Below are 21,963 nucleotides of genomic sequence, written 5' to 3'. Positions count from 1 at the left end.
GCTACGGATTTCGCTTGTTACTCTTGGTGGTTGCCACCACCTAGATGGCTCGGTGCAGCGGTGGAGGATCGGCATGAGTTGGTGATTGTTCGTGGCTACCTTCGGTGATTGTGAGGGGAGTTGTACCTTCCCCGGTGGAGTGCCGAAAGGATAACTCTAGTAAATTGCTTGTGTCATTAAGTTACCTCACTTGTGGGTAGGTTCTTGCGGTGTCCAATCAGTGTGGACGAGGTTTGTGAAACACCTCTTAGCCTCCGAACCACCAAGTGTTGGTCAATACAACAGGGGACTAGCGTGTTGGTAAGCACTGTGAACCTCAGGGAGAAAAATCAGTTGTCTCTTATCATTTGCATTCTCTCCGGTGATTGGCTTGATCTTCATCTTATGATTGGTTTCATCCCTTACACGGTGGTATAATCACTCCCACTCACATATTTACATTCTTGCAAACTAGTTGATACAAGCTCTTTAGTGTAATTAGAATTGAGAGCTTGCTTTATCATTTACATTCATCTAGTTGAGCTCTTTAGAGTAGCAAGATTGAGAGTTCTTAGTGAGTAGTTACATAGCAAGTTTGGGTGCCTTAGTAATCATTGCAACTAGAATTGTTAGATAGGTGGCTTGCAACCCTTGTAGAGCTAGAGCAAGTTTGCATTACGCTATTTGTCATACTAATCAAATTTTCTCTAGTTGATTTATAGATTTTTAAATATGCTATTCACCCCCCTCTAGCCATATTAGGACCTTTCAAGTGATATCAGAGCCATGGTCACCGTTTGATTGAAGGCTTAACAATCTCGGTGTCAAATTATGGCTCAAGTTGTGTTCAACCATGTGGGGGGCAAACCACCGTTCTTTGATGGCACATGCTATGATTATTAGAAGAGAAAGATGAGGATGTATCTTGGTTCAATCAATGATCAAGTATGGGAAGTGACCGAGAATGACTATGCTATCATTGATCCTGATGATCCAACCAACCAAGATAAGATCAACAAGCAATGCAATACAATGGCTCTCAACACCATATACAATGCCATTGATTCCAAGGTGTTTGAGCAAATCAAGGATTGTGAAAGAGCAAATGAGGTGTGGAAGAGATTGGAGGAAACATATGATGGCACACCAGCGGTGAAGAGTGCCAAGTTATACATCCTCAAGGACAACTTGACAAGTTTCAAGATGAAGGATGATGAGAGCATTCTAGGAGATATTCCATCGGCTACAAGTAATTGTCAATGACTTGAAGGCTTTGGGAGAAAAGATCAAGGATGATGATGTCTCCCATTGATTCTTGATGTGCTTACCTCCAAGATTTGAGATGTTGAGATTGCTCATCATAAGAGGAGGATTGAAGGATATTACCCCTAACCAAGTACTAGGTGATGTCATGACATAAGAGACATACCGTGTGGAAAGGGAGGGGGATGACAAGGATGACAAGAAGGAAGAAGAAGACAATAAGAAGAAAAGCATAGCATTCAAGGCTAGCTCATCATCATCAAAGAACAAGGGCAAGTCCAAGAAAGAATCAAGTGATGATGATGATCTTAGTGATATTGATGATGAAGCTATGGCTCTCTTTATGCGCAAGATGGGAAAATTCATGAAGAAGAAGGGATATGGTGCAAGAAAGAGAAGAGATCACACCAAGAAGAAAGAGTATGTGAGAAGATGCTACAATTGCAAAAGCCCCGATCATGTAGTAGCAAATTGTCCATACAATAGTGACAATGATGAGGATGAGAAGAAGAAGCACAAGGAGGATAAGAAAGAAAAGAAGGAGAAGAAGGAGAAGATAATGACCTTCCAAAAGAAGAAGAAGGGTGGAGGCTATGTGGTCATATGGGATAGTGATGGCTCTTTGGATAGTGATAGCTCTAGTGATGATGACAAGAAATATATCAAGAGAGCACTAGCAAGCATTGCCATCAACAATAAGCCCTCCATCTTCGACACTCCATCGACGTGCCTCATGGCAAAACCTACCAAGGTAAAATATGATGTGAGTGATGATGATGAATGTGAAAGTAATGCTTGTAGGAGTGATGATGATGATGATGAGGAGTACACCAAGGAGGAGCTCTTGGAACATGTGTGAGCAAGTACATGCTTGCAATGAGATGAAGAGAAAGGAGTACAAAGAATTGTGCAAGAAATTAAAATCTCTTGAGCAATCCTTTGATGAGCTACATGCCACTCATGAGAGGCTAATGGAAGCCTATGAGAAGCTTGGCAAAACTCACTCTAAGCTTGAAAAAGCTCACTTCTCTCTTATTGAGCAAGTCAAAGTGGAGGAAGCCAAGAAGGAGCAAGTGATCATAACATGTGATGTGGGACTAACATGTGATCTTATTGATGAATCTTTTCATGAACCCATTATTGTTGCTCCTACTAACACTTCTTGTAGCACAATCATTACTACTCCACCTATGAATGATACATCACTAATGGTGGAAAATGAGAACCACAAGAAGGAGGTAAATGAGCTCACTCATGCCTTAGGCAATGCCTATGGTGGAGAATCCCACTTGCTAAAGTGCTTGGGTAGCCAAAGATTTTCTCTCAACAAAGAGGGATTAGGCTATACCCCCAAAAAAGGCCTAGGCAGGCCTTTGCCACTCCCAAAGCTAGCTTTGTGAAGGGTAATGGTCAGGTTTTACAATAGATGCAAGCAAGTTGGGCATATAAAGCAAAATTGCACTGACTAACAAGAGCAAGCTACCTAATGTATCCTCAATTAAATTTGATTCTTGTTACATGCTTTACAAGGGTACCAATTGTGTAAAGGCTAAGTTTATTGGTACACCAATTGTGGGCCCAAAGAAGAAGGCTATTTAGGGTACCAAAGACCTTGGTGACTAACCTACAAGGACCCAAGCAAGTTTGGGTACCTAAAAAGAATTGATCTTCTTTTAGTAGGTAAATTATAAAGCCGGAGGAAGGCATTGGGTGCTTGATAGTGGATGCACACAATACATGACCAGTGATCCAAGAATGTTCAATTCAATCAATGAAAGCAAGAGCAATAGGATTGATAGTATCACATTTGGTGATAATGGCAAAGGCAAGGTCAAAGGGCTTGGTAAGATTGCAATATCCAATGATTTGAGCATTTCCAATGTGCTACTAGTAGGGAGCTTGAACTTCAACATATTGTCGGTAGCTCAATTGTGTGATCTTGGTTTCAAGTGCATATTTGGTGTGGATGATGTAGAGATCATAAGTGTAGATGGCTCTAACTTGATATTCAAAGGATTTAGATATGAGAATCTATACTTCATTGATTTCAATGCTAGAGAAGCTAGATTGTCAACATGTTTGATCACTAAGTCTAGCATGGGTTGGTTATGGCATAGAAGGCTTGGTCATGTTGGAATGAAGCAATTGAACAAGTTGATTAAGCATGACTTAGTTAGAGGCTTGAAAGATGTGACATTTGAGAAGGATAAGCTATGTAGTGCATGTCTAGCCGGAAAGCAAGTTGGTAATACACATCCTAAGAAGAGCATGATGAGCACATCTAAGGCATTTGAGTTGATGCATATGGACTTGTTTGGACCAACCACATACACTAGCATTGGTGGAAATAAATATGAATTTGTGATTATGGATGATTTCACTAGATACACATGGGTGTTCTTTCTTGTTGATAAGAGTGATGTGTTTGCAATGTTCAAATCATTTGTCAAGGGTATTCACAATGAGTTTGAAACAACAATCAAGAAAGTTAGAAGTGACAATGGAAGTGAATTCAAGAACACTAGAATTGATGAGTTATGTGATGAATTTGGAATTAGACATCAATTCTCGGCCAAGTATACTCCTCAATCAAATGGGCTAGTTGAAAGAAAGAATAGAACCTTAATTGATATGGCAAGATCAATGTTGAGTGAGTACAATGTGAGTCATTCATTTTGGGCCAAAGCAATCAACACTGGCTTGCTACTATAGCAACCTGACTCTATTATCACCCCATGATGGAAAAGACACCTTATGAGCTATTGAATGGAAGAAAGCCCAACATAGCATACTTTCGGGTTTTTGGTTGTAAATGCTACATATTGAAGAAAGGCACTAGATTGAGCAAGTTTGAAAAGAAATGTGATGAAGGTTTCTTGCTTGGTTACTCCACTACTAGCAAAGCTTATAGAGTTTGGAATTTGGCTAGTGGTACTCTTGAGGAGGTTCATGATGTGGAGTTTGATGAAACAAATGGTTCCCCAAGAGGAAGATGAGAATCTAGATGATGTAAGAGGCCCTCAATTGGTCAATGCAATGAAGAACATGGACATTGGTGAGTTAAGGCCTAGAGAGGTGATTGATATTGATAATGACAAGAATCAAGTGCTCTCTAACTCAAATGTGCAAGCTAGTGGTTCTCATGATCAAATCCAAGCAAGCACTAGTAATGGCAATGTGCAAGATCAACAAATGGCTAGTTCATCATCTCAACCAAGTGATCAACCAAATGCTAGCAATCAAGTGCAAGTGCTTCAACCAACCAATGTTGCAAGAGATCATCCATTGGACACTATCATTGGTGATATTTCAAGAGGTGTAGCAAACAAGATCAAGATTGGCCTCATTTTGTGAGCATTTCTCATTTGTGTTATCCATTGAGCCCAAGAAGATAGATGAAGCTTTAAGGGATGTTGATTGGATCAATGCTATGCATGAAGAGCTAAACAACTTCACAAGAAACCATATATGGGATTTAGTTGAGAGGCCTAAGGATCATAATGTGATTAGGAACTAAGTGGGTCTTTCGCAACAAGCAAGATCAAGATGGGATAGTAATAAGGAACAAAGCAAGATTAGTGGCTCAAGGTTATACTCAAGTTGAAGGTCTTGATTTTGGAGAAACATATGCCCCAGGTTGCAAGATTGGAAGCAATTAGGATCTTGCTAGCTTATGCTTGTGCCAACAACATCAAGTTGTACCAAATGGATGTGAAAAGTGCATTTCTAAATGGGTACATCAATGAGCTTGTGTATGTTGAGCAACCTCCCGATCTTTGAGGATGAAAAGAAACCCAACCATAGTGTATAAGTTGAGAAAGGCTTTGTATGGATTGAAGAAAGCACCTAGAGCATGGTATGAGAGATTGAGGGACTTCCTACTCTCTAAGAGATTCAAGATGGGAAAGGTTGACACCACTCTCTTCACCTAAGAAGCTTGGAAAGGACTTGTTTGTAATGCAAATCTATGTTGATGATATCATCTTTGGATCAACAAATCAAGAATTTTATGAGGAGTTTGGCAAGATGATGGCAAGTGAGTTTGAGATGTCTATGATTGGAGAACTTAGTTACTTCCTTGGTCTTCAAATCAAGCAAATGAAGAATGGCACATTTATGAGTTAAGGCAAGTATATCAAGGACTATGCTCAAGAAGTTTGAAATGGATAGAGATAAAGCTATTAGTACACCAATGGGGACAAGTGGAAGCTTAGATAGTGATGCTAGTGGCAACATGGTGGATCAAAAGATGTATCGGTCTATGATTGGAAGCCTACTCTATGTGACCGCATCAAGACCGGATGTGATGTTTAGTGTATGCATGTGTGCTAGATTTCAAGCCTCACCAAGAGAAAGTCATTTGAAGGCAACTAAGAGAATATTGAGGTACTTGAAGCATACACAATATGTTGGATTATGGTATCCCAAAGGAGCAAGATTTGAGTTGATTGGATATTCGGACTCCGATTATGCTGGGATGCAAAGTAGAGAGAAAGAGCACATCGGGCACATGTCAACTATTGGAAAGATCACTTGTGTCTTGATCATCAAAGAAGCAAAATAGGTGTAGCACTTTCAACTACCGAAGCGGAGTACATCTCGGACCGGATAGTTGTTGTGCTCAATTACTTTGGATGAAGGCTAGCCTTGAGTGACTTTGGAATCAAGTTCAAGCAAGTGCCATTGCTATGTGACAATGAAAGTGCCAGTAAAGCTCACCAACAACCCTGGTTCAACACTCAAGAACAAAGCATATAGATGTCCAGTCATCACTTCATAAGAGATCACCAACAAAAAGGGGACATTTGCATAGAGAGTGTGGGCACTGAAGATCAACTTGCCTAACATATTCACCGAGCCACTTGATAAAAAGAGGTTTTGCAAGCTAAGGAATGAATTGAACATACTTGACTTCTCCAATATGTGTTGATGCACCCCCACTATATGACATGCCTCTCCTTCGAGCAAAGCAAGGTAAAGTTGATTGACATGTCATCCATCCATTGCTAAGGACTTATTTAGTGCATCTAGTCATTCCTATCATGTCCTAGGCTCATTCATGAAAATACAATGAATTTGATGCTTATATGGTACCACTATTGCTTGTATGTTTGAAATGATCTAGTGGTAGCATATGACTTGTTTGTGGGCTTGTAAACCTAGTGTTTGATTTAGAAAATAAGCTATAAGTGTTTAACTCAACATGGTACAAGATAACCCTTATTTAGAGGTGTGAAGAAGCATTGTCCTTGGATCAAACCGAGTTAAATATCATTTGCAAGTAATCTAGATTGAATCAAATTGGGAAAATAATCCTCATTTCACATGGTTTCACCCCAACATATCCATAATTTGAGGCCACCTTTTGGGCAAATTGTTGACCTTAATAATCCTACCCTATCTATACTTTAAGCCTTTGTGGTCATTGATGACAAAGGGGGAGAAATAGTGTACAAAGATAGTGAAACAAAGGGGGAGAAATAATATATGACAAAGGAAGGGGATCAATTAAAATTTTGAGCATACAAATAGGGGGAGCAAGCTCATGAACTTGTATGGTAAAGTTGTATGTGCATTACATATAGGTTGCTTGCATGCCATAAATATTTAATATCCATGCTTGTGTGGTGTATGCTAGTTGTAGGTTTGAATGTTGAAATGAAAAACTAGCATGTATAGGCTAAAGTAACTAGACCTATGTTCTTTCTATGGAAACTAGATCCTTATTTGTAATATTGATCTCATGAGGTATTCTAGTTTTCGTGTATGTCTAGTTACTAATGGTGCTAAGGATGGTATAATGGTGCACTCCGATTGGTATCACTGCTTTCAAAGGTCCATCTCTTATACCCTAGCATCATTTGGTAGAAATTGTCTCCTATATTTCCTATCTAATCATATGTGCAAAGCTTCAATCCAAACTCTTAGCACATATGTAGGGGGAGCAATTGCTATCATTTGGAGTTCATGAAACTTGTCCATATCCTTTACACATGGTAAATATGCTTGGGCAAGCAACATGGATTCAAATGTACTTTAATTCATATCTTTGTATAAGGGTTGTCATCAATTACCAAAAAGGGGGAGATTGAAAGCTCTAGTTTAGTTTTGGTTAATTGATGAAACCCTAAGTGCTAACCTAGTTTATCAAAGATGATTATGAGATAGGTAGCACTACTCCAAGTGATGAAGCAATGACGAAGATCATGACAATGGTGATGGCATGATGATGGTCAAATGCTTAAACTTGGAAAAGAAGAAAGAGAAAAATAAAAGGCTCAAGGCAAAGGTATAAAATGTAGGAGCCATTTTGTTTTAGTGATCAAGACACTTAGTGAGTGTGATCACATTTAAGATAGATAGCCGTACTATTATGAGGAGTGAAACTCGTATCAAAATGTGGTTATCAAAGTGTCACTAGATGCTCTAATTCATTACATATGCAGTTTAGGATCTAGTGGAGTGCTAACACCCTTGAAAATATTTGTGAAAATATGCTAACATATGTGCACAAGGTGATACACTTGGTGGTTAGCACATTTGAGCAAGGGTGAAGAAGACAGAGGAGATGCCAGTGTCGATCAAGTGACTGAACGCTGGATCTGAATGCACCGGACGCTGACTGTCTGCGTTCAGTCGTGCTGACTTGGTGGTACAGTAGCTAGGGTATACCACCGGACGCTGGGCTATGTCCGGTCGAGGTGGACCGGACGCGTCCGGTTGAGGACAAATAGATTTGGACCCTTACTGTACTCGACCGGACGCTGAGGCTCCAGCGTCCGGTCAGTTTAGCCGGAGCATCTGGTCAGCACTTAGCCATTGTGATCTAATGGTTTAGTTTTAACTCAGAGTGACACATGGCATAAATTAGTGGACCGGACGCTGAGTCCAGGGTCCGGTCAGTATGACCGGAGCGTCCGATCAGAGCGTGTTTTGCCCAGTGAAGGGGTATAACGACTCTATTCCATGGGGGCTTCTATTTAAGCCCCATGGCCGGTTGTAGCTCCAACTCTTGCACATTTTCATTGACATAGCAACCTTGTGAGCTTAGCCAAAGCCCTCCCACTCATCTCCATCATTGATCCATCATCATTGTGAGATTGGGAGAGAATCCAAGTGCATTGCTTGAGTGATTGCATCTAGAGGCACTTGGTATTCATGTTGCGCTATGGATTTTGTTTGTTACTCTTGGTGGTTGCCACCAACTAGATGGCTCGGTGCAGCGGTGGAGGATCGGCACGAGTTGGTGATTGTTCGTGGCCGCCTTCGGTGATTGTGAGGGGAGTTGTACCTTCCCCGGCGGAGTGCCGAAAGGTAACTCTAGTAAATTGCTCGTGTCATTGAGTTATCTCACTTGTGGGTAGGTTCTTGTGGTGTCCAATCATGTGGACGAGGTTTGTGAAACACCTCTTAGCCTCCGAACCACCAAGTGTTGGTTGACACAACGGGGACTAGCGTGTTGGCAAGCACATGAACCTTGGGAGAAAAATCAGTTGTCTCTTGTCATTTGCATTCTCCTGGTGATTGGTTTGATCTTCATCTTGTGATTGGTTCATCCCCTACACGGCAGTATAATCACCCCACTCACCTATTTACATTCTTGCAAACTAGTTGATACAAGCTCTTTAGTGTAATTAGAATTGAGAGCTTGCTTTATCATTTACATTCATCTAGTTGAGCTCTTTAGAGTAGCAAGATTGAGAGTTCTTAGTGAGTAGTTACATAGCAAGTTTGGGTGCCTTAGTAATCATTGCAACTAGAATTATTGGATAGGTGGCTTGCAACCCTTGTAGAGCTAGAGCAAGTTTGCATTACGCTATTTGTCATACTAATCAAATTGCTCTAGTTGATTTGTAGATTTTTAAATAAGCTATTCACCCCCCTCTAGCCATATTAGGACCTTTCATCGGGCGAGCCAGAACATCGCCGCCACTGTGGCCTTGCTCCATGACCTTCTAGAGGCCGTGACACTCGATGATCGTTAGGCCCACCACGAGATTCTCACGCTGCTCGAACATGTGGCGGCACAGCTAAAAGCTCTAGTTTGGTTTTGGTGAATTGATGAAACCCTAAGTGCTAACCTAGTTTATCAAGTGATCATGACATAGGTAGCACACTTCAAGTAGAAGAAGCTAATGAAGATCATAGCATGACAGTGGTGATGGCATGGCGATGATCAAGGGCTTAAACTTGAAATGAAGAAAGAGAAAAACAAAAAGCTCAAGGCAAAGGTATAAACCATGGGAGCTATTTTGTTTTGGTGATCAAGACACTTAAAGAATGTGATCACATTTAGGTTTGATAGCCGTACTATTAAGAGGGGTGAAACTCGTATCGGAATGCGGTTATCAAAGTGCCACTAGATGCTATAACTCATTGCATATGCATTTAGGATCTAGTGGAGTGCTAATACCCTTGAAAATATTTGTGAAAATATTTGTGAAAATATGCTAACACATTGCATATGCGGTTATCAAATTTGGCGCTTTTGGAAAAATAAAATGTCTATTTTCTATTACGCCAGATGCAAAATTCTTGGTGTTTGGCACGTTTGAGCAAGGGTGAAGAAGTTAGAGTTGAAATGGAGTTGGTTGAAATGATGCTGGCGTCGGTCTACTGACCGGACGCTGGGTCACTCAGCGATCGGACACTAAAAGGCTACATCCGGTTGAGCTGTCAGATGGCACAGTGGGTAGGGTTGAGCACCGGATGCTGGTCTGCGTCCGGTCAAGGTGGACCGGACGCGTTCGGTCGGAAAAGCATGCCTCGGGGAGCTTACTAGAAACGACCGGACGCTGGGGCTTCAGCGTCCGATCAGTTTTGACCGGAGCGTCCGGTCAGCGTCATAACCGTTGGAATCTGATGAACATCGTTTGAAGGCGATGACACGTGGCGTCCATCGGGTGACTGGACGCTGAGGGCCAGTGTCCGGTCAGTATGACCAGAGCATCCGGTCAGAGCGCGTTTTGCCCAGTGAAGGGGTATAACGGCTCTATTTGATTGGGGCTCTATTTATAGCCCCATGGCTGGCTGTGGCTCACATCTTTGGCCATTTTCATTGACATAGCAACCTTGTGAGCTAAGCCAAAGCCCTCCCACTCATCTACATCATTGATTCATCATCATAGTGAGATTGGGAGTGATCCAAGTGCATTGCTTGAGTGATTGCATCTAGAGGCACTTAGTGATCATGTTTCGCTCTGGATTTCGCTTGTTACTCTTGGTGGTTGCCGCCACCTAGATGGCTTGGAGCAGCGAGGATCATCGAGCGGAGGTGGTGATTGTCTCCGTCTCCGATCGAGGTGATTGTGAGGGGTTCTTGACCTTTCCCCGGCGGAGCGCCAAAAGATACTCTAGTGGATTGCTCGTGGCTTGTGTGATCCTCATCTTGTGTTGGTTGTGCGGCACCCTATTGAGGGTTTGGCGTGTGAAGCCAATTAGCGCGTGAACCTCCAAGTGAGTGAATCGCCACAACGAGGACTAGCTTGCCGGCAAGCAAGTGAACCTCGGTAAAAAATCATTGTGTTCATCATTGATTCCGAGGTGATTGGTCATCATTGTTATTCATCTTCGTGATTGATTGGTTCATTCATCTACATGGTGGTATAACCCTCTTGATCACTCTCTTTACTTTACCACAAACTAGTTGACAAGCTCTTTAGTGTAGCTAGTTGTGAGAGCTTGCTTGCTTGGTTGGTGTGGCTCTTTAGTTAGCCTTTGAGAGCACACTAACATAGGGTAGTGTCATTGCTCTTGTGTGAATTGACACTATCTAAACTAGAATTGTGGTAGGTGGCTTGCATTTTGAGTAGGCTAGCGCAACACTCGCTTCGCCTCATAATTGTCTAACCATTTGGTTAAGTGTTGTTGTAGAAATTTTTTATTAGGCTATTCACCCCCCCTCTAGCCATTAGGACCTTTCAGCAGCAGGCCGAGAGCTCATTGTCTCAGCGATACGAGCTCGACGCCAGCCAACGCATGCTCTTAGAGCATCTCGACATGGACGCATCAGTCCACTAGGTGCCACAAGGCGGTGGGCAGCGCGCCACGGTCCCAGTGCATCAGCGTCTCAGCCGCAACCATGATGCATGTGACACCCTCGATGCTCACAGGCATACCCATGATGATCTGAGAGAGGAAGCTAGTCATGGCTATCACCCTCGTCATGGCAGATGCTATGACAGAGGTGAGGGCCGAAGCCTGAGCCCTGGCCTACTGGGGCCTTAGGCCTTCAGTTGATACATCCTCAACGCTGCCTTCCTACCAAGGTACTGACCACCAACCAACATCTCGAAGTACTCTGGGGAAACGACCCTTGGACTATGGCTCAAGGATTATCGGCTTACCTACCAAGCCAGTGGTGCAAATAATGACGATTTCATTATCCGCAACCTTCCATTGTTCTTGGCCGATTTAGCATGAACATGGTTGGAACACCTGTCGTCTAACAGAATCTAGAGTTGGGCAGACCTAAAGGAGATCTTTGTGGAAAACTTCTAGGGCACACACAAGCACCCTGGGAACCCATGGAACCTCAAGAACTACCGATAGAAAGCCATAGAAACCCTCCGTGGGTACATCCAACACTTCTCCTAGCAATGCAATGAGCTCCCTAACATCGCCAACAACGATGTTATAGGAGCTTTCCTATCTAGAACCACCTATGAGTCCCTGATTCACAAGCTAGGACATAAGGGCTCGTGAATGACCAAGGAACTCCTCGACATCGCCACCAGCCATGCCTAGGATGAAGAAGTGGTTGGAGCGATCTTTGACTGCCTCAAGGGCAAGGTGAGGCGGGACGAGGACACCGGCGAAGGCACCTCCAATTGTTCTGCCAAGAAGAAGAAAAAGCAACAGGGCGAGGGCTCGCTCGTGGCCACCACTGACCGTAGGGGTGGTCAAAAGCCTATGGAGGGCACTCCAAACCACTTTGAAAAACTACTCGAGGGCCCATGCCTGAACCATGCCTACCCCGTCAAGCACCTGTACATGGACTGTGGCCTCATGAAGCGGTTCTTGTCCGAAGGCTCCCATAAAGGGGAGCACGAGAAGGACTCCGACCCTAACACGGACGACACCAAGGGGAAGGATGGCAGCTTTCTAATGCCGGATGGCTGCCTCATGATCTTTGGAGGATCAGCGGCCTATGGCTCCAAGCGCTGCTAGAAGGTCACGCGCTGCGAGGTCTATACGACCGAACCGGCCACACCTACCTTCCTTAGGTGGTCAAAGTCCACCATAACCTTCAACCGGACCGATCACCTAGCCTCAGCATCATGTACACTGAGACGCTCGATGCCATGGGCCTCGACCAAGTGTGCATCTAGCTGATTGGAGCACCTTTCCATGGCATCATGCCTAGAAAGCAGGCCATGCCACTTGGGCAGATCGATCTGCCCATCACCTTCAGGGGTCCGTCCAACTATAGGACGAGAAGACCCTTACCTTTGAAGTGGTTGGGTTCCACGGAACCTACCACGCCATCCTAGGACAACCATGCTACATGTTCATAGTTGTCCCCAACTACACCTACCTCAAGCTAAAGATGCTGGGCCTAGGCGGGGTCATCACCGTTGGCTCCTCCTTTCAGCATGCCTATGAGTGCGAAGTTGAGTGCTGCGATCACGCCACAGCAATTGTCATCTCCACAGAGCTCGTGGCTCTCAGAAAGGAGGTCGCCGAGGGAGCACCCGACCCCAAGCAGTCAACTAGGTCCTTTGAGTCAGTGGAGGGCTCCAAGGAGGTCCTCGTAGACCCCGAGAGCACCAAGGGCAAAATGGTGCGCATTGGTACCACGATTTCCTCCGAATAGGAAAGCGCTCTCGTCGGCTTCCTCTACGCCAACAGAGACATCTTTGCATGGAAACCCTCGAACATGCCATGCATTTTGAGGGAAGTCACTGAGTATGCCTTGAAGATCCACCTAGGCTCCAAGCCAGTGAAACAATGCCTACGTCACTTCGACAAGGGGAAACACAGGACCATCGGTAAGGAAATCACAAAGCTTTTGGTAGTCAGATTCATCAAGGAAGTGTACCACCCAGAGTGGTTAGCCAATCCCATTCTTGTACAAAAAAGAGTGGAAAATGGAGGATGTGTGTTGACTACATGGGTCTCAACAAAAGTGTGCCCAAAGGATCTGTTTCCTTTGTCGTGCATAGACCAAATAGTTGACTTTACCTCAGGGTGCGAAACCCTCTACTTCCTTGATGTGTACTCCAGATACCATCAAATCGCGATGAAAGAGTTTGACCAGCTTGTGACATCTTTCATCACCCCCTTTGGATCATTTTGCTACATCACCATGCCATTTGGTCTGAAGAACACTAGGGCTATGTACCAGCATTGTATGCTCAAGTGTTTTGGGGACCTCATTGGGCGGACCGTTAAGGCCTACATTGATGACATCGTGGTCAAGTCCAAATGGGCTGACCACCTCATAGCCGATCTTGAGCAAACCTTTGCAAAACTCTGAGCAAACGGCATCAAACTCAATCCTGAGAAGTGCGTTTTTGGGGTCCTGAGGGACATGCTGCTTGGTTTCATCGTCTCCGAGCGTGTCATCGAAGCAAACCCAGAGAAGATCTCAGCCATCACAAGGATGGGCCTAATTTAGAACATGAAGGGAGTACAGCGAGTTATAGGGTGCCTTGCCATGCTCAGCTGCTTCATCTCGTGCCTCAACGAATGAGGTCTCCCCCTTTATCAACTTCTGAAGAAGGCCAACCACTTCGAATGGACATCTAAGGCCTAGGAGGCACTTGACATGGTCAAGTTGCTTCTGATGAAGGCCCCGATCCTGGTTCCTCCTACTGATGGAGAACCCCTTCTGCTCTATATTATAGCCACCACAAAAGTGGTTAGCGCTGCCCTGGTAGTGGAGCGGGAAGAAGAGGGGTACGCCCTCAAAGTACAATGCCCTATGTACTTCATCAGTGAGGTCCTATCCAACTCAAAGACCCGCTACCCCCAAATCTAGAAGCTTCTGTATGTAGTCCTCATCACCAAGAGGAAGCTACGCCACTACTTCGAGTCACATCTAGTGATAGTCGTGGCGTCCTTCTCCCTCGGCGAGGTCATTCCAAAACCAAGATGCTATAGGAAGAACCATGAAATGGGCACTCAAGCTAATGGGTCAGGGCATTGCATATGTCCTCTCAGGACAGTCATCAAGTCCTAGGTGTTGGCTAATTTTGTCGCAGAATGGACCAAGGTCCAAATGCCACTAACAGGTCATCGATCAAGAGTACTGGGTGATGTACTTCGATGGGTCATTGATGAAGAAGGGCGCCAACATGGGGATGGTCTTTGTGTCACCCCTAGGGGTACTGCATGAGGTACATGATCTATCTCCATTTCCCTTCCTCCAACAATGTGGCCGAATATGAGGCGCTCATCAATAGCCTACGCATTGCCATCGAGTTGGGCATCCAACGCCTCAACGTTCAAGGAGATTCCTAGATGGTCGTTGACCAAGTCATGAAGGAGTCAAACTACCATGACACCAAGATGGTCGCATACTTCCAAGAAGTCCACCGGTTGGAGGACAAGTTCGATGGCCTCGAGCTCAATCACATCCCGAGGCGCCTCAACGAGGTGGCTGATGCGCTTGTGAAAGCAGCATCTGGCCAAGAGTCGGTGCCAACGGGCGTCTTCACTAGCGACCAGCATAAGCCCTTGGTTCGCTATGAGGGGTCAGAACAAGGTGGTAATGATCCATCCAATCCAAGCCCGGGGGCTAACCAACCATCAGCTCCATCTGGCCCTAAAGTCATGGAGCTCGAAGAGGACCCAACGACAGAGCTCGACCCTCTGGTCGACTGAAGGACACTCTACCTAGACTACCTCCTCTGTGATGCACTACCAACGGACAAGACAGAGGCTCGATGGCTCGCATGTCATGCCAAATCCTTTGTTCTTGTGGAGGGCGAAACTCTACAAGCAAAGCCACACCAGGATCCTGCAGCGCTGCATCCCCATCGAATAGGGGAAACATTTGCTGAGCGATATCCACGATGGGGTCTACGGTCACCATGCCATGCCTAGAACCCTGGTTAGAAACTGCATTCTGATAGGGCTTCTACTGGCCGACCGCTGTAGCCGACTAAAAGGTCCTAATGGCTAGAGGAGGTGAATAGCCTATTAAAAATTTCTACAACAACACTTAACAAACCGGTTAGACAATTATGAGGTGAAGCAAGTGTTGCGCTAGCCTACCAAAAATGCAAGCCACCTACCACAATTCTAGTTTCTATTGTTTCTAACCATACAATGACTATGTTACTACACTAAGTTAGTTTGCTCTCAAAGGCTAACTAAAGAGCCACACTAACCAAACTAACAAGCTCTCACAACTAGCTACACTAAAGAGCTTGATAACTAGTTTGTGGTAATGTAAAGAGAGAGAGCAAGATAGTTATATCGCCGTGTCGAGGAATGAACCAATCAATCACAAGAATGAAAACCAATGAAGACCAATCACCTCGGAATCAAATGATGACACAATGATTTTTTACCGAGGTTCACTTGCTTGCCGGCAAGCTAGTCCTCGTTGTGGCGATTCACTCACTTGGAGGTTTACATGCTAATTGGCATCACACGCCAAACCCTCAATAGGGTGCCGCACAACCAACACAAGATGAGGATCACACAAGCCACGAGTAATCCACTAGAGTATCTTTTGGCTCTCCACCGGGGAAAGGTCAAGAACCCCTCACAATCACCACGATCGGAGCCGAAGACAATCACCAACCTCCACTCAACGATCCTCGCTGCTCCAAGCCATCTAGGTGGCGGCAACCACCAAGAGTAACAAGCAAATCCCGTAGTGAAACACGAACACCAAGTGCCTCTAGATTCAAACACTCAAGCAATGCACTTGGATTGTCTTCCAATCTCACAAAGATGATGAATCAATGATGGAGATGAGTGGGAGGGCTTTGGCTAAGCTCACAAGGTTGCTATGTCAATGCAAATGGCCAAGAGCATAAGCTTGAGCCAGCCATAGGGCTTAAATAGAAGCCCCCATGAGATAGAGCCATTGTACCCTTTCACTGGGCACAACACGGGGTGACCAGATGCTTCGGTCATGCTCGACCGGACTCACCCAGTGTCTGGTCACTTGGCGTCTCCTATGTGCGTTGCCACATCAGTAGGACCGGACACACCCCATTAGCATCTAATCGTATACCGACGCTAGCGTCTTCATGCATCCACTGACTGAACATGCCGGTCCTACCGAGACCAGCGTCCGGTCACCGGTGAAGTTCCTAACCCTTGCTCAAATGTTCCAACCACCAAGTGTATCACCTTATGCACATGTGTTAGCATATTTTCACAAATGTTTTCAAGGGTGTTAGCACTCCACTAGATCCTAAATACGTATGCAATTAGTTAGAGCATCTAGTGGCACTTTGATAACCGCATTTCAATATGAGTTTCACCCCTCTTGATAGTATGGTTATCGATCCTAAATGTGATCACACTCACTAAGTGTCTTGATCACCAAAACAAAATAGCTCCTACCATTTATACCTTTGCCTTGAGCCTTTTGTTTTTCTCTTTCTTCTTTTCAAGTCCAAGCACTTGATCATCACCATGGCAACACCATCATCATGTCATGATCTTCATTTGCTTCACCATTTGGAATGTGCTACCTATCTCATGATCACTTGATAAACTAGGTTAGCACTTAGGGTTTCATCAATTCACCAAAACCAAACTAGAGCTTTCATTGACGCCGAGCAGATCATATACACCTATGAAGGTTGTCAGTACTACGCTCGGTGGATTCACCTACCAGCCCAAGCACTCCAGACGATCCCTATCACATGGCCATTCGTGGTCTGGGGGCTCAATCTGGTCGGACCTCTTAAGAGGGCACCCGAAGGCTACACCCACTTGCTTGTCACCATAGACAAGTTTACAAAGTGGATAGAAGCTCGACCGATCTTCGCGATCAAGTTCAAGCAAGTCATGTTGTTCTTCCTCAACATCATCCATCACTTTGGAGTCCCAAACTCCATCATTAGGGAAAATGGCACGTAGTTCACCGAAAAGAAGTTCCTTCAATTCTATGATGAATACCACATCTAGGTCGATTGGGCCACTGTCGCACACCCTCAAACGAATGGGCAAGTCGAGCGCATGAATGGCATGGTCCTACAAGTCCTCAAGCCTAGGATCTTTAACCGGTTGAATAAGTTTGACGCACGCTGGGTCACCAAGCTTCCTTTAGTACTCTGGAGCCTACGGACAAACTCCAGTCGAGCCACCGGCTACACACCCTTCTTTATGGTCTATGGTTCTGAGGCCATCCTCCCAACCGACCTCGACTATGGAGCACCAAGGATTAGGGCATATGATGAATAGGGAGCCAAGGCATCCCACGAGGATGCCATGGACCAGCTGGACAAAGCACGTGACATTGCCTTCCTCCGCTTAGCCAAGTACTAACAGGCATTGCGATGATACCATAGCCAATGAGTGTGAGGTCAAGCCTTCAATGTTGGAGACCTGGTCCTCTGCCTCATACAAAGCAACAAGGATCTCCACAAGCTCTCCCTATCATGGGAGGGACCATACGTAATTATGGAGGTAGACCGTCTAGGCGCCTACAAGCTCAAGACCATCAACGGCGAAATCTTCACCAATGCCTAGAACATCGAGCAGCTACGTCGCTTTTACCCCTAATAAATGCACACTTTATCTTATCAGTTTCATTATCAAAACCCCATGATCCTTTATGACATCCGACCCCAGCAACAGCAAGGGGTCGGGCCTCACTCCGGGGCTGATATGAGTATATTTATCTTGCAAACATTCTCTGTGCATGCCCCCTTTTCTCACAATTAATGCCTAGGAGCAAGGTTTTTGGGAACAAACTCTGAGTATAACTGGTCAGACTACGAGAAACCTATGCCCCAGTGGCTACGGCGCCTTAGCTCACTAGCGTGATCAGAGCTGGCTCACCCATACTCCGAGCTTTTATGACCTTAACTATGGAAAGGGTCAGAATGCACTAAACCTTTTTTATAAATAAGGGGGAGAAGAGCTAAAAAGCTGTTTGCTATAACGAAGATTAAGAGCTTGCCCATTTTTGTAACACCTCGGGTGTTTAAATATTAAAATCTAACATGTCATCATATGCATTGCAAAGCATTTGGCATTTGGTGAAACTTTGAGATGCATACACTAAAATAAGTTTATATTTATGTGGTATATGTTGCATTGTATTGTTTGACTCAAGTCAATGTTTGTTTGGATTTTGAATTTTTTTTTCCAGAAAACCCCGCTTTTCAATATTTAAACCCTACCCTGAAAATCCATTTCAAAATCTAAGCATATTTCGGGGTTGGGCCCAAAAGCAAAAGTGTAGAGCTTGGCAAGTTATACAAAGTTTGTTTTTGGAGTTTTTCAAGTTGTTTAGAAAAATTTTGAGTAATTCAAAAAGGCGTAATTCGTTAAATTTCCCTATTTGAATTCAAAAGTTCATTTCAAAATCTAGACCGAACTAGGAAATGGTTATAAAAGCAAAGTTGTAGAACTTTTGATTTTGAGCAACTTTTGTTTTGGGAGATTTTTGAGTTGTTATAAAAATTTGGGAGTAATTTGTGAATTTTGGCGAATGGCAAACTTGTAATTTTGATGAACAGTGTTCACCGCTTGCGCTACACCGCCGGCGAGCTTCGGCTTGCTTCCAGTCGCGTGCGTGGCCGTCTGGGCGTCGTGTTGGCACGGCGAAGGCTTCCGCGTGGCTTCTTTGCGCTTCCTTGGTCGCGTTATAAGCCAGCCACCGTCGCCGTTCTTCGTTTTCTTTTCTCCTCTGTTTTCCAGTCACCGCCGCTGCAGCTCCGTCGAGCTTTTGCCATCGAAGCAGCGCCCATGCCATCACAGCAAAGTGTGCTCTAGCTCTGCCGTATCCTTGCGCATCCAGCCAACCCACCAATTCAACTAGTCTAAGTCAGGAACTCAAGTTGCATCGTCTTCTTCCTCGCGGCCGGCAACTCCTCCGCCGAGCACGATTCGCCGCGGCCAGAGCTCCACGGTGCATCTCCGTCCCTGGTTTTGGTTGATTCTGTTTCGTCTAGATGATGTAGTACTTAATCCATAGCTGGTTGCTCATTTTGACCACTGTAGTCGCGGTACACCATCGCCGACGATGTTTTGCTCCGCCGTGACTGCTGTCAACGTTGACCCGTGTCATCGTAGCTTATCCGGTCTCGTTCTTTGCTCCAACGTGTTCGTGGTGAGCTACTGGACCTTCCCATGCCCTCTGTTTCCCCGTTTTCGGCTTCGTATCACCGGCGTTGTGTCGCCGTGCCACCGCGTCTGCCATGGCCGACGACGAGCTAGTATAGGGCCGTAATCAATGCTGATAGGGACGTCAATCGATGCGCCTAGTCTTGGTGATCATTTTGGTACGTTGGCCGTCGCCGTTGGACTCGCCGTCGGCGAGAAATCGTCGGTCAGCGCCGTCGCCATTGTGGTCAGAGCGCGAGGAAGGGGATGACAGGTGGGGTCACCATGTCAGTGACTCAGCGTTCAAATGGATTTTTCTATTTTCAGATTTAAATGAATAGTGTCTATTTTTGTTATTTTTGTGTAGATTTATTTAGAGCTCCAAAATTATGAAAATTTTTGAGTGACTTCTCTGTGATGTATAGTATTTAATAAAAATATGAAATAATATATTTCAGTACTTTTTGAATGTGGTAAAAATTGCTCAATTTATTAATAAATGGATTTCCATGATTTTTCTAGACTTATTTAATTGTCCAAAAATTATGAAATTTGTTTTGCCACTTACTTATCATATAATGAACATGTACTAAAATTTTGAGCTCAATTAGAATAAGTTGATTTATTTCATAATTTTGAATTAAATAATTAATTCATAAAAGCAAATAGTAACCTTTAGTGATTTAGGTTTTGTTTGTAATTTTGGATTGAGTGATGACCTCGGGTCATTAGTTGATAATGATCCTTGGCAATTGATGTATGTGTTACGATAAAGATTTAGTTTGTTTGACTTGCAACTGTACCGCGAAGGAAAGTTGTATTCAAATTGTTAATTTTTGTATCCATCATTGAGCATCATATTTAGTATTCCGCATCATGTTGAACATGGCATTGTTATTACGTGTAGTGAACGAAGGTGAAAACGTGGTAGTTAATCAAGCTGTTGAAGAGGTTAATCCGTCTGTTGAGGTCGGATCGAGTACTTGTGTAACGTCGCAGGAAACGGACTTTTCCGTCAACGAAGGCAAGCCCCGGATGCATACAACCCTACCTTGTGTTTTACAAATTAATTTCACTTTTGCTTTCTGTTACTGCATTAAGTGGTTAGGAGTTAAGTAAGAGCCTAATTGGTGCATTACCACCCTTGTTATTCCATATTTACCATATTACCAGTCTAAAACTCGTATATGCCTAGTTTTGCTTAGCTATGCGTAGAACGATGAAAGTCGGGTGACTACCTGCCACCTACAAGTAACAAATGGAACATTGGTTAATTATGTTAGCATGTGATATGGGAATGTGGAGTAATAAATCTAGACCGGGCGGACTCGGTGTGTGTGAGCCACAAGACATGGAGGTCTTGTGAGCGGGTTATTTCCGCCTGTGTCGATTAAGGCACGTCCATTGTTGAATTGTATGAGGTGAGAATTTGTAGTACTAACCACATACTCCGGTAAGCCTGAACTTGGCAATCCTATTACGAGAATGGCTACTCGCGCACTGGGAGTGGAGAGATGGCGGGAATAGCGTGTACCCACGTGGCCATGGGCTGGAATGGTGGAGTACTGTGTTCTCGGGTGGCGCAGATCCGTTCTTGTTTTAGGGGATCCGAGGATAGGTTGGTATATGTAGGTCGGGGACCTACATATGTCGTGTGGTCTGGAATCCCCAGCTGGGCTTAATCGGTTCGAATCATCGTTGCTCCTCGGTTAAGGAGACTCAACTCACTGTTCATCATCGTAGAATTAATAACCGGAACTTGAATAAGGCTTGTGAAGGTGTTGGATATGAAGTTTCATGATCTCAGTGCGGATCGTGTCAGCTTTGTATATAATTCTTGAGAAGTTTTCTATATAAAGAATGTTGTTAAAAGAGCTTTTACGCAAAAGAACTTTGATCATTGTTAAAGCTATACCTTGAATCCCTGAGCCTGTATTACTGAGTTTATCAGTTAATATTTCGGATAAGTCTTGTTGAGTACTTTCGTACTCAGGGTTCGTTGACCCCTTGTTGTAGGTGAGCCTCATGAGCAGATCTATTTTGGATCGTGCTGCATGACTATCGTTCGTTCTAACGATGAGAAGTAAATGTGTGATCCTTGGGCAGGATGTTTATTTTGTGTGATATGTCTATATTAATTATGCCACTCCACTACTACTATGGTTTGTAATAATTATCGAACTTAGTTTGTAAGGTTTGAAACAACTGGTTTGTAAACTATATTATCGTAAGACTTTCGCTGTTTTTACTCTGGTTTTGATATTTAAATAAATGTTGTAATACTGCAATGACTCTGTAACGCGATCCTGCTCGGATATCGTGGATGATTCGGGGTTCCCGAGGACACCCAACAGTCTTTTTAAGTTCATGGAAACATATGCATAGATGTCCAAGGTCATCGGACAGTGACAGGTGCATGTGGGCCCTATAACTTAGGAGGTTCTGCCACAATTTTGCACAATTTCATCGCTCGGCTTG

This window comes from Miscanthus floridulus, chromosome 12 (assembly GCF_019320115.1).
Source record: "Miscanthus floridulus cultivar M001 chromosome 12, ASM1932011v1, whole genome shotgun sequence".
NCBI classification, from domain to species: domain Eukaryota; kingdom Viridiplantae; phylum Streptophyta; class Magnoliopsida; order Poales; family Poaceae; genus Miscanthus; species Miscanthus floridulus.
This window is presented reverse-complemented; position numbering follows the sequence as displayed.